Source organism: Phascolarctos cinereus, unplaced genomic scaffold, assembly GCF_003287225.1.
Source record: "Phascolarctos cinereus isolate Bilbo 61053 unplaced genomic scaffold, phaCin_HiC Scaffold_2;HRSCAF=192, whole genome shotgun sequence".
NCBI classification, from domain to species: Eukaryota; Metazoa; Chordata; class Mammalia; order Diprotodontia; family Phascolarctidae; genus Phascolarctos; species Phascolarctos cinereus.
This window is the reverse complement of record NW_027555625.1, coordinates 208348925-208363724: the sequence shown is the minus strand read 5'-3', so window position 1 is coordinate 208363724 and position 14800 is coordinate 208348925.

Genomic DNA, 14800 nt, shown 5'->3' with positions numbered 1-14800 from the left:
TCTCAGTGAGGAAAAGGCTTTGAGACCCTCTGTAGGAGAGGAGACAACATTCTGAAGGGGAAGGAGGACTGGGGTGAACAAGGACTTGTCTAAAAGTGAAAAACCACAGTGGCAATGAGCGTCTCAGATATGCACCAAGGAAAATAAATGAGTAGACAGAATTTTCTTGAAAGAGCAACGAGTCACAGAATTTTGTTTTCTCCCAAGAAAATGCTTCCATTGAGTTTAGGGAACAAACTGCAAAGGGAAAAGAGCTGGGATTGCTTCCAGCTCTGATGACCTAAATGTAAGGTCTTGGAACTCCCATAGAACTCCTTTGACCTTTCAATTAAAGAACATTTCAGCCAAAGGAAAAATAGCACCACATAATCAGCCCTTTCATCCAAGGGACAGCCTCACTGGGCAATGAGTAGTATTTGTAAAGACCTCAGGAAGTAAGAATAATTCTGGCTGTGTTACTTTGGTCAAGCTAGGATGTCAACACTTGTTTACTTAAATAGACCATCTCCTTCTCTGGATAACATCACTTTACAAGTAAACCTTGAAAGATGCAATCATGTTAGAATATTCTGATAATAATTATCTATTGTGCAGCCTACTAGGCTAAGGACACTATGCTTAGGGAATACAAACAATGTTAAAACATTCTAGGAAAGACACTGATTAAGCTGGAGAGCACCCAGAAGAAGACAACCAGGATGATGAAAGGGCTTGGAGAAAAAAAGGCTTTGGCAGAAGGGAGCATGATAACTGTCTTCAAATATTTAGAAAACTGCTATGTAGAAGATGATTGGATTAGGCCTGCTTCACCCAAAAGTCTGATATAAGAGCAATGGATGGAAATCACAGTTGGTCAGATTAATGACAATAACAACTAGCATTTAAATTTGCAAAGTGCTTTACAAGTATTTCATTTGATCCTCATAAAAACTCTAAGAGGTAGGTGCAATTATTATCCTCAGTTTTACAAATCGGGAAACTGAGACCAACCTGCCCAGGATCCAGCAGCTAGTTAAATGTCTGAGGCTGGATTTGAATGTAGGTCTTACTGACTCAGTAAGACTTCTCTGTAGCAACTAAATGTCACTGTTTAAGATTTGGTCTTGATGCAGGGGAAAACATTCATAATTAGAGCTCTGGGAAGGTAGGGACAGAGAGTGACCTTAGGAAGCAGCAAATTCAACTCAACTTGACAATCATGCATCAGGCAACTAGTGTGCCCTGGGCACTATGCCAGATGTATGGATTCAGGGCAGTGTCTGCTACCTCGGAGGTCTGCAAAGGGAATTCTTTTAAGTACAGGTTGGACTAGATGGCCTATTAGGTCCCTTCCAACTCTGAGATTGTATAATAAAAAAATTAGTTAGCACTTGCAAAGCACTTTAAATACGCTATCTTATTTCATATACCTTCTCATTTGAACTGCGCAACAATTCTGTGATACAGGTGCTATTATTATCCCCATTTTACAGCTGAGGAAACTGAGGTTGAGAGGTTGAGTGACTTCCCTGGTGTCACACAGGAAGCATCAGAGGCAGGATTTCAACTTGGGTTTTCCCGACTCCAAGTCCAACACTCTATCCTAATGTGCCACTTAAACTGCCTCTAATAGTACTAGGATATTATAGACAGGAAAAAGAACACTTCTTTACCTGGGCATGGGACCACTGTAGAGTACGAAAAAGCTTCCTAGAAGAAGGGGATCTTGAGCTGGGCCTTATTGGACAAACAGAATTTAGAAAGAGGAAGGCAAAGAGAATGATGTGGAGGAAACATAGAGATATCAATGATCCTTGCGAACATTTTATAATTGATCAATCAACCAACGTTTATTAAACATTTACTATGTGCCAGGCACTGTACTAAGCACTGGGGATACAAAAAGAGGCAAAAGATAGTCCTTACCCTCATGATAATTACTAGTTAATCCAATACATTAGCATAAGTATACTGTTACTTGATGGGGGTCAATTACACCAGAGAAGTTGTGGGTAGGTATGTGGGCTCTATTGGATTACTAGATTATGTGTGGTAGTTAAGTAAAAAAAAATTTATTTTTTTTTTTACTAAAAATCTCCAAGGGGCTGCACTCTGGGATCATGCATTTTGGACACTGGAATTAAAAGCAACAGGAAACCATGAAATACTTTTGAGTAGGACAAGCAGATAAAAATGAAATGTTTGGAATCAGATATCAGTTAAACTTCTCTGACATCTTTTTTCAAATAATATTTTTCTTTTTTTATTAATTTTTAACATATTATAAACATACATTAAAATTTAAATATAAAATAAGAAAAGAAAAAAATCATGTCATGTGCATAGTAGAACATGAGAAGATTCAAAATATATAGCAATAAATTTCCATTTCAAGAAAGCCTATATATTAAACACTACACATTGTGTTGAGAACTGTCCATCTTTTCTTTGCTTCCTTGTAGGTTTTCTTTTGTTTTCTGCTGTGCACTTTTTACTTTTTACTTTTTTCCCCTTTCCTCCTCCCTTCCTCCTCCCCCTATGGAGGCTACAATTAAGTGTGGTTATACTTACATATTGATACAGATATATATACATACACATATACACACACATACATACATATATAAACATATGCTTTCACTAACAGATCCTACTCTTAATCTTTGTTCAGACATCTTTTTAACACCAAAATTCTTCCAGTGATGCTCTATCACAGTGAATCATATATCTTGGGATATCAGAAAAATCAAAATTGCAGCTAACCCAAAGGGTGATAGAAATATGTATGGTGGGAAAAAATAGGCTGCACAAAATTATCAACAATGACATGCTCTTAAGAAGGGGCATAAACAAAATCATCAAAGACATGTATTCAAATGGATCTGCGATCTCATAGATTTGGAGATTTCCTTCCAATAATGCAGATCACAACCTGTCCACGCCTACTCATTCTACAAGACCCTTGTCCATGCCCTCCCATAGGCTAACCACAGAAGATCTTTCCATCATGCTAGAGAACTTAATTCTTACTTGTCTTTCTTGACATCACAACAATACCAGTGGAGCACTTGGGCTGTCCATTTGTTAGCCCTTGCCTTTGCCATATGACTGAGCCATCCTTCTCTACCTCCAATTCCCTAACGACCTCTTTTACTCTTGATTCTTCAGAATTCCTCACTGTTTATAAGTTGCAGACTGTTCACACTCACTATGTACCTCTCAATTGACTTCTACATAATATTAATTTTCTGTTCTTCAGAGACTATTGTGATCCAGATCTCAAAACCATACAATACCTATAGAATATTGATATTAAAAAGCTGGACCTCTACTTCCAGAATTTTGGAGCCTCTAACAGAGTTTTCCAATTTTTAGAAGGTATTCCAACTCATTCCTCCTGTTTATTTCTGGGTCTAACTTGTCCATTTGTACTATTTATCTCTGCTACACATATTTAAGGGCAAGCTCTCTAGGTTGTCCATCCAAATGCATTTCATTTCTTGGGCACTGGATATTTTTCATCTACTTGTGCATGGTCAGTTCAAATTCTTTTGACTGTTTATGGATGTCTTCCAGGAGGTTCTGCAACGTTCTAAGGATTAAAGCAACTAGCACAATGTCATCCATAAATATGAACCTCTGGATGACCTGACCATCCACAGAGAATCCCTCTTCAACTTGCATTTTGTCCTGGATCTCCTCCATCACAATGTGAAACATCTTTGGCATGCATACATCTCACTGTTTTATGCTACTTTTGAGGTTCATGTTCACAGGGTTGTGGAATGGCATTATTTCTGTTATATCTTCCAACGAATCTTGAATAATTTTGATATTTGGGTTAGAGATAACTTTTTTTTTGAAAGAGGGCCTTTAAGGTGGTGTTTTGCTATAAGAAATCAGTCTTTTTCATAATCAACAAACAATAAGCACAGTGAAATCTTATGTTTTCTACATCTTTCCAACAATTACAAAATGGCACCAGTGTGAGCCACTGTAGAATGTCATTTGCTAAAGCCTACTTTTCCTTACTAATGCCCTCATCAAGAATGACCATGATTCATGTCTAGATGACCCTCATAAAGACTTTATATAGACAGAAAAGGAGGCCAACAGGTCAGTAGCTTTTTTTATATTTCCCCACACATACCTTTTTTTTTTTGTATTAATAAAGTTCATGATTTTTTGCCTTTGGTATCTCCCTCTCCTTACTAATGAGTCCCTTATTAATGGGATTCTCACAACTGTATCACCTCCAGAACCCATCTCCTCTGGATATACTTGGTACAATGCTACTGCTTCTTCCTTTCTTTATTCTCTTTGAGGCCATTCTGATCTCCCCTAGAAGCACAGCCAGGACTGTGATGTTAGAGTCCAAGTGTGGTGGCTTCACTGTTCTTGATGGTGAAAAATGTATGTTATAAAAACCTTTGTAGATCTTTTCCATTTTTTTCCCCATCACCACATATATACGACTGGAAAAGAGAAGCTGGTGGGACAGTCCTGTGGCGTATGTGAGGGATAAGCAATGGACAACCTGAGTCCTGCACTGGCATCATCACGCAGTTATGTAGAAAGAAAAAAAAACACTGATTTTGTAGTCATAAGACCTTGCTTTAAATGTTGGCTGTTTCACTCATCACCCATGTGGTCTAAGGCATGTCACTCAACCTTTTTAGGATTCCAATTTCATCAGTAGAATGAGATTGGACTAGAAGACTCTTTAAGACTGCTTTCAGACAAAAATGGATGATCCTTTAAGATAATGAAATGCTACTATACTAAAATATACTTTTCTTTTCATTCATATTGACGGGATCTTTTCAGAAAGGAAGGTTGTGCTACCAAGCCAATCCATTGCTAGTTTATATGAGATGGCTCATAGATTGTAGCCAAAAAAAAAATGCATCTAAGGAAAGATAATATTTCTCAACACTTTTTAAATTAGGAGGCAATTAAAATAAATTGTCCTTTAAACTGCACTGAAAATTTCCATTCTTTAAGAAATTCTAGAAAAGTGTGGGATGCTTTTCTCACCATAGGTTTCAAAGATTCCCACATTATTTCCCCATCCACTTTTCAGGAAATAGACTTGGACTCAATTTCTGGTTGTTCTGTTATTCTACTTCTCACTCTCTCCTCCTCTCCCCTCTTTTCTCCTACCCTCTCCTCCCCTTCCCTCCCGTGCTGTCCCCTCCCATCCTCTTGTCTTGTCTTCTCTTCTCTGCCACTCATCCTTTGACATTTACTAGCTATGTGACCGTGGACAAAACCCGCTGTTCCTGGGACCCCTTTAAACGGAAGGTGGAACAGAGAGCTCCTTCCAAAACCTCCATTTAAGGAAGGCACCTAGGCAACCTATTGCTTCATTTCCCACCAGGCTACACTCTTTTTGACTTTATCATGCCCAGCATTCCATTCCCATCCCATTTCAATTTACTTTTGTGTGTTGTCTTAGATTATAAACTCCCTGAGGGGAGGGATTATCTTTTGTCTTTCTTCATATCCCCACTTAAGCACTTAGCATAATGCCAGGTACATAGTAGGCACTTAATGAATGTTCATCGACTGACTGGTTGAAATCAACCTCTCTGAGACTCAGTTCCTCCATCTATAAAATGAGAGAATTCTAAGGTTCTTTCCAACTCTTCATGTACTATCTCTTTTCATTTTCAATAGACCCCTGGAAATCTTTCTTTCTAGCCCAGCATAAGTTGGGTTTCTAAATCTTGGCTTTCTCATCACTCTTTGTTTGCTAGTTTAGTATTTGGCTTTACCACATAAGAGAATGCCATGATGGTTAAGGTGTGCTTTCTCTTGCTTCTTTTTGCTACATAATTACATCACAATGACTTGCAAATCCATATGATGTTAGTTGGTTTGCTTAAGTGCATTAGAAAACAGTTTCAAACAATCTGTAGATTGGGCTGTACTTTATAACTACTTGCATTTATATAATACTCTTATCATTTATAAAGCATTTTCCTCACACTACTATTGGGCAGGTAGTTTCAATCTGATTGTCACTATTTTACAAATAAGGAACACAAAGCTCTGAGGAGTTAAGTGATTTGTCCAAGGTCATACAGTTAGTAAATGTTAAGCTCAGTACTCAAAAAAAAAATTAGGTTAAAAGCATTTTTTTCCCTCACACAAATGCTTCTTTTAAAAGGCATAGAGGAATAGAGAAAGAGGAGTAAGGTGATTGGCTGTCATTGTGTAAATCAAATGCTGCCATTTTCCAGACTGTTCTTAGTACTGCTCACTTTGCTCCACATCAGTTCATAGAGCTCTTCCCAGTTTCCTCTTAAACTGCCCATTTCGTAATTTCTTATGGCACAATTCTTTTCCATTACATTTATAGACCATAATTTGTTTAGCTATTCTCCAATAGGTGGGTACTCCTTTAGTTTTCGATTTTTTGGTTAGTAAGATAAAAGCTGCTATACACACAAAATAGTCCTCCTAAGGCCATGTTACTTCCTTGCTCAAAAACATTCTGAGGCTCCCCATTGCCTCTAGACTGAAAGGCAAACTCCTCAGTTTAAGGCCTTTCACAATTGACTGTTAACTGAACTTGGTAGAATTTATTGTACATTCCTCCCCTTCATATTCTCTATATTGCAGTCAAATGGACTATTCCAGTGCAGCTATCCTGGAACTGGACAATCTACTTCCTGCCTCCATGTGTTTGGACAACCCATTCTCACTTCCTGTCCTCACAAAACTAATCTGGAATGAATGAAAACATTCATTCAAAACAGATGAAAACATCTCTGCCTACCAGAACCTTTATATTCTTTCAAGGCTTAGGCCTGCTACCATCTCAGCTCTGAAGGCCTCTCTGATGCCCTCAGTAATTAATGCTTTCTCATACCTCAAATTTTCATAGAACATTGTCTGACCTCTTTCTTGCCCCTTTCACTTAGTACCTTAAGTGCTGAGAGTACCTTACTCTTTACTTCTTACCTTAAGCTCCTTGAGATCAGAAGCTGTTTTGCTTTCGTCTTTTTATTCCTGTTACATAGAACAATGGTGGCATATGATAGCCATTCAAGAATTTTTTGCTGCATTCAGAATGAGGTTCAGTATAGGGAGCTGGGGATGCTCAGCCATAGGGGAAATATAATATGAGTGTTCAAGTATGTCAAGGTGGGGGGAAGGATTAGACATTCCATTTAGCCAGGGAAAGCACAATTAGTGGCAATGGGAAGTCACAAAGAGGCAAATTTAGGTTTGATATAATTAAACAAGTCTTGCAATGACAGCTAAACCAAAGTAGAACATGCTTCCTTGGTGGGTGGTAGGTTCATTGGAGGTCTTCCAGTAGATGCTGTATGATCACCTGCAGGAGATATTAAAGAAGGGATTCTTGTACAAGATACTAGATGAACTACATGATCTCTGAGGTCTCATCTGATTCTGTAATTTGTGTCAACCATTTAGAATAAATGATGTTTCACTTCCCCTTTTATAAATGGAAAGTAAACTTCCCTATTTCTGTCGAGGGCACCACCGTTCTGTCAGTCTCCCACGTTAAAAACCTTGCCATTTTTCCTAGATTCCCCACTCTACCAATCAGTTGCCAAATGTTTTCATTTCTGTTTTCCAAATACCTCTTGCTTCTGACCTCTTCTTCTGATCTACACAGCCATCACTTTAGTGAATCAATCAACAAGCATTTATTGAGTGCTCACGAAAAGCCAGGAGCTGTGCTGGATGTTAGGGATACAAAAATAAAAACAAAATAGTTCCTTATCTCAAGAAGCTTACATTTTAATGGGGGGAGACAACATGAACATATATAGCTATAAACACAATGCATACAGGGCAGCCAGGTGGTGTAGTGAAGAAGGCATCAGTCCTGGAGAGAGGAAGATCTCAGTTCAAATCTAGCCTCAGACACTTGCTAGCTGTGCAACTCTGAGCAAGTCATTTAACTTCTATTTGCCTCAGTTTCCTCATCTGTAAAATGGGGACAGTAATAATACCTACCTCAAAAGGTTGTTATGAGGATCAAATGAAGCAATATTTGTAAAGCTCTTAGCACAATGCCTGGCACATAGTAGGCCCTATATAAGTTTTCACTATTACTATTATTATTATTTATTACAAATGTAAGGTACAATCCCTTTAAGGTTCTGTCTTTTCATATGGAGCAGTTTGGGATGGGGGGGTGGGGGAGAAACAGTACTTCTGCATAAAGAAAATTAAATCAATCAGAAAAGGGAAAGTTATAGACTCTTTCACAGATGAACAGTTTGGTGCCTGGAAGGAGAAGAAAACGAACTTTGATTTAATAGAAACAATGAAAAATCTGGGTTTAAGAAATACTTTTCAGACAAGCTATAAGCAGTGTGATTGCAAAGGGGAAAGAAAATGAACTGCAACATAACTATAAAGGCTTAAATCACCTTGTAAAGCTTGTGGCTTTTGTATATAAACAGTTTTATGGTGTATAAAGGAAGATAACTTTTTTTATTAAAAACTGCTGAAATGAAAGCATACAGAAATAGTTGTCAAAAATACAGACGGTGAAAGTCTGGATTGAAGACTGTGGAATGGTTGGAGCTTATCAGATCACTTGCATAGAACTGTTTTAAGATTTAGAAGGGTAAAATTAATAATATAAAAAATCTTATGATTAGTTAGAGGGTATGGAATAATTAGATGAGGACTGTGGATTACATATAGGAGGTCTCGAGAGTTTTACATTGTAAGTGAAAGATGAGTCTGAGTATGAGAATGCTCTGATATAAGCCATTTTAAGTAATATCACAGAAGCTGGTAAGCCAGTGAATATTGAAGAAACATTAAGGAATTTTAAAAGGGGGAGGAGATAAGTCTGTAGCTCAATAGAAGTACCTGTGAAGAAGTACGTGGAGCAGTCGGCTTGAAAAAGGCTTCAGCTATGAGATTCCTCATTTGCTAAAGAGAGACTGGAGTTAACTGGGCAAGGGTTTGGTGTCAGCTAATGTCCCTCAGAGACAACTAGAGTCTGAGCTGAAGTCTCTCAGAATTTCATGTTGTTCTCTATAGCCACTTCTGCTTTAAGGGAGTGGTTGGGAGCAGAAGGGAAAAACAGCTTTTGAACCTGTTTTGCTGAGAGTTCTGTTTGCTACAAGCTGATTGGCCTGCACAGCAAGCTAGTGCGTGACAAGCGGGTTGAGCTTGTTTGTATTGCCCAGAGAGTACCAACCTGATAAACATTGTAGTTTTTTTGGCTTAAAGGGGACTGCTAGTTAAATCAAGAATGTAACATTTTCACAGTACTCTTCTAGAATAAGTTGAAAGACTTCATCAATCTGAAAGAAAATGATTTGGCCAGATGGAGAGTGGTGAGAAAATGAAGGGGAACAGAGAAGAAGCAGAAAAGCAGCTTCTCATGTGTATAGATGTTCCTGTGTGGGTCATGGCATTGAAGCTTGCACCATAGTTGTGAGTTAGCATGAGCATACAGGCTTTTCTCACTCATGTGTTCTGCCTGGTTTCTATAAGTATGTGTCTATTCTCCTCATAGAACCTGAGTACATTGGTGGTAGAGTATAACATGTGGACTGTGAGGTATTTGTTATTCCTGGATTTGCTTTACTGTATGAGTACTTGAGATATTATTATGATTTTTTCCATTTTGTTAAGTAAATAGTTGTGTTTAAGATCTAAAATTGTCATCATTGTGAACATCCAGTTTGCATAAATGGAAATGCACTGATGAGGGTTCTCAAGCTAAAATGGTGAAGACAGAGTATATTATATTCCCTCTATTAAAGGCTTACCTCTAGAGCATTTGAGTATAATTGTGTGGTTGTGGCTCTTCTTTCAGAAACTAGATCTGCCAGTGTGAGGACAGATTAGTATAAATAAGTCAGCCCAGAGAGTGAGTAGGTATCTATATGTATTGTGTGAGAAATGTGAAGTGCTATAGGGCAGTGGTCCCCCTCCCCCCACATTATATAAAGACAGCTTATTGGGTTAGGAGCTAAATTTGGGACAGGGGGCTAGGAAAGGTCATACAGAAGATAAGACAACAGATAAGAGGTGGTGAAGTTGTGGGGAGTACATTCCAATAATGGGTGATAGCTCATGCAAAGGTAGAGATGGGAGATGGATTGCCATGTATGAAGAACAGAGATTAACTGGACTGTAAATTGGGGGAAGGGGAATTTTTATAAGGCAGGAAAGGGTATGAACTCAGTGGCAAGGGGGTTGGCAAGGAGGAGATGGTTGGAGAGGAGAGAATGATGCAAATCGTAGCAGCTGGGAATTTCCTGAAATAGTGGTCTTGGGGAGGTGGTCACCAAGTAGGGCAGCAGGGCTCCAAGATATTTGTTTAGGAAGAGATGACTGGAAAGTAGGGACCATAAAATGTGTAGAGGTGAGTAATATATAATAAGTTTGGACAAGTAGCTTGGGGGTGGGGGCAGCTAGGTGGCTCAGTGAATAAAGCATTGGCCCTGGACTCAGGAGGACCCGAGTTCAAATCTGACTTCAGACCAAACACTTGACACTTACTATCTGTGTGACCCTGGGCAAGTCACTTAACCCCAATTGTGTAAAAAAAAAAGTAGCTTGAGGCTAGGATATGAAGAGCTTTAATTGTCAAGAAGAGGAATTTAAAACTGATCCCAAAGGTAATAGGGAGCAACTAGAGTATAATGAGTAGAGGAGAGGGAGGAGATAATCAGATTTACACTTCAGGAAAATCACTTGGGCAGCTGTGTGGAGGACAAATAGAATGGAGTTTCAGTTACGGAGTCCAGTTAGAAAATTAGTGAAACAGGACAGATGAGAGATGTTAAAGGTGGTAGTTATGTGAACAGAAAAGAGGGGTTATATGGGAGAGATGCTGTATAGGTAAAAATGGCAAGATTTGGCAGCTGAATGGATATGTGAGGAGACAGAGAAGGAGTGAAGGATGATACTAAGGTTGCAGTGTGGATGACTGACTAGCAGGATGACAGTGCTCTCTATGGAAACGGGGAAATCTGAAAGAGGGATGGACTAGGAGATAATGGGTTCTGTTTGGGATAGGTTGAGTGTACGGTGCCTCTAGGACATCCTGTTCAAAATGCCTAAGAGGCAGTTGGTTTAGGCACCCATGATTTCACACCTAGACTACTGATATCAAATGAGACATAAACACTTTGAAAACCTTAAAGCACTACAGAAATTCTAGCCATTTATTATTATTACTAATTACTACTACTACTTATAGTCTTAGAATTCCTGCCTGGTCTCTCTCCACTTCAATCCACCCTCCACAAAGACACCAAATTCCTTAAGTATAGATCTGATCCTTTTACAGCCTTATTCAATAACCTCCAGAGGCTCCCTTTTTCTTCTAGGATTGAATTTTAACTCCTCTGTTTGGCATTTAAAGCCCTTCACAAACTAGTCCAGACTTTACCTTTCTAGCCTCATTATACATTAGTCCCCTTTCTACACTCTGTCCAGCTAAATTGGCCTCTTTCTTGTTCCTCATACATGACATTCTGTCTTCATGACTTTGTACAGGTCATATCCCAGCCTGAAATGGATTCTCTTCTCATCTCTACCTCACAGAATTCCTTACTTCCTTCAACACTCAGCTCAAGCATCATCTTGCCTTTCCTGATTCTCCCATCCTAACGCCCACCTGCCAATGATCCCTTTGTCAAAATGATCATGTTTTTAGTTTGCATCTATCCTGTATATACTTACTTATGCATATGTTGTATTTCCCATACTTTTTGAGAGCAGGGACTTTAAAATTTTTTCTTTGTACACACAGCACCTAGCACAGGCTCTTATTTGGCACTTAACTATTTGTTGAGTGATTAGCCCTCTTCCCTATACCTAAAATGCTGTCTTCCAATTTCTGCCTATTGATATCCAAAACCAATCTTGGGTTAAAAGAAGAAATGAATGGGGGTAGGGGAAGCATTTATTAAGTGATTACCCTGCACCAGTCACTAAGCTAAATGCTAGTATGGAAATAGAAAAGCAGGACAATTCCTGCCTTCAAGGAATTTACATTCTAAAAGGGGAACATAAAATAGATTGGAAACTGGTGGTCACAGTGGATACTTTGACCTGACAGAACAAGGCCCAAATCAAGTACCCCCTCTTCCAAGAAGACTACACTTATCTTTCATAAGTGATTCTTCTCCTTGATCAAATCCCTCTATTTCCCCTTTGCACTAGTGGTGTATTGAGTTAATCTGTGTATATTTCCTAACTTACCACTCTCCCCTTCCCCAATAGACTGAAATCCTTGAGGGTAAGGTCACTTAAAAATTTCCCTATCCATCTCCAAGGCCTATGTAATGCAAAATATTCTATGAATAATTTTTTCATGAAGAATGAAATGTTCACCCATATTAAATCACTAGTGTTTTGAAAGCAGGAGAATCATATTCATCTTTTTATCTCCCCTAATACCTAAAGAGAAGTGTTTTTTAATTTTTTAAATTATTGATAAAATGAATAGAATGCAAACTAGTATCAAGAAAAGTACACTTTGGGAAATTCAAAAGTACTTTCTTAATCTTTCAAAATTGTACCATTGCCAAAGAATCTTTTCAAGAAATCTTTATTTTCTGAACAGTCAGAAATGAAAACATGTCCTTTTTCTAGAGAGCCCATGAATGGGATGTGTAAATGGTCACTACCTAACAACATGAAGACTCACAATCCTCTGGCACTGCATCCTGTACATGAAGTGCACTGAAGCAAGTCTGGTGAGTTTTTTTGTCCATAGAATGCTAAGTGTTTGCCGTTGTGAGACTTGTTATAGCACTGACCACGACAAAGCAGGCTTTCAACTAAACTGTATGTCGTTTATCAAGTCTTTATTGAGCCCATTGGTGGTCTGTAGGGGAGGTTTGGGTGGGGTATGAACAGTAGCAAATTATCCTTGGCTTCTTCCCCATAACTTTTGGTAGTATTGATCCACCTGAAATCACTTGCTGTTAAGAAAGGGCTGGTATTAGATAGTACTAATGCCATAGTTAAAGGAGGGATACTGGAAAGCTGGAATGTGTTCAGAGGATGACAGCCAGAATAATGAAGGGACCTGAAATGTCACCACACCAGGATAAGCTTGAGGGCTGGCTATGTTTAGCCTGAAGAGTAGATTTAGAGTGGCGATGACTACTGTTTTCAATTATTTGAAAAAGTTGTCATGGAGGAGAGAGGATATTTGATATATATTTGTTTGATTTTTGATATTTTGATTTGATATCCTTTTGTGTGACATATTCAACACATTCTGTTTGGCCAAAGGAGGAGGCAGACATCATCACAATCTTCATCGTCATTGCCAACAACCAACATTTAGGTAGAACTCTGAAGTTTGCAAATGCTTTAGATATATCATCTCATTTAAACTTCATGACAAGTGTGAGAGGTAGGGATTATAGGCATTATCCTCCTGCTACACATTAGGAGCCTGGGGCTCAGAGGGCTTAGATGACTTGCCCCTGGTCACACATGGCTTGTGTCAGAGGCTGGACATAAGGTTGGACATCAGGAAATACTTTCAGCTAGGGTAGTCCGAAAAGGTGGGTGGTAGCAGAGAAGAGGAAGGAAATAAGCATTTATATGGCACCTATTTGGTGCCAGCCTCTGTGTTAAGTGCATTATAAGTATGTCATTTAATTCCCACAATAACTCTGTAAGGTAACTTATCACCATTTTACAGTTGAAGAAATTGAGGCAGAGGTGGTGACTTGCCCAAGGTCACACAGCTTGTGTCTGAGTGTGGATTTGAACACAGGTCTTCCTGACTTCAAGCCCAGTGCTTTATCCATTGCACCACTAGATGCCTCTAAGAAGCATGGAAGTGGGAAAATAACAGTAATAGCCAACATTCATATAGTGCTTATTATGTTCCAGGCACTGTGCTAAACACTCAACAATTATTATCTCATTTGATCCCACAACAACCCTGGGAGGTAAATGCTATTATTATCCCCATATTATAACTGAGGAAACTGAGGTAAACAGAGGTTAAGTGATTTGCTCACATAGAACAGCGTGTTTCCTATTACTGCAGATCTTCAAGCAGTGTTTCAATGGCAGCTTGTTGGGGCTGTGGAAAGGAGGAAACAAGCATTTATTAAATTCCTTCTGTGCCAGGAACTGTCCTAAGCCCTTTATATTTGATCCTGTTAGGTACTGAAGTACATAGAACATTGGAGCTGGGGACAGGAAAACAAGCTCAAATCTGACCCCAGATCATTAGCTGTGTGACACTGGTCAAGTCACTTACGCTGTACTTCAGATTCTTCAACTATAAAATGGATAAAATACTAGTACCTGCTTCCCAGAGTGGTTGTAAGAATTAAATGAAATAACACTTGTAAAGTGCTTAGCATAGTGCCTGGTACACAACAGGTGTTTAATAAATGCTAGTTTCCTTCCTGTTGTGGAAGTAGATGACTTCCATCTCTGACTTTGTGAATTGTGTTGTGATTTGATTTTGTTTTGAAAGTCACAGATATACCAAATTAAAAGTAAGATTGTGAACAATTTTCTCCATGGCCAAAAAAGTAAATTCATAACTTCATGTAAACTTCCATGGTGCTGTCAAGCCTAATAAAGATGCCCACACCAAGTCTTGATTTTTATCTCTTGGTGATTGATGCTTTATAATCTGAAAAAGTATCATTATGTCCCATTATCAGACGTAGGATGATGGTAGCCTCTGCTGAATGAGATTCCCAAATTAAGTTTTGATGGGGGTAAGCACTTTTCCCCAAAATGTGGTACCTAAAGTTGTATGGCGTTTCAATGGCTCTGAAATTTAACTGTCCTGCTGACCCTGGAACCCTTGGTAGTA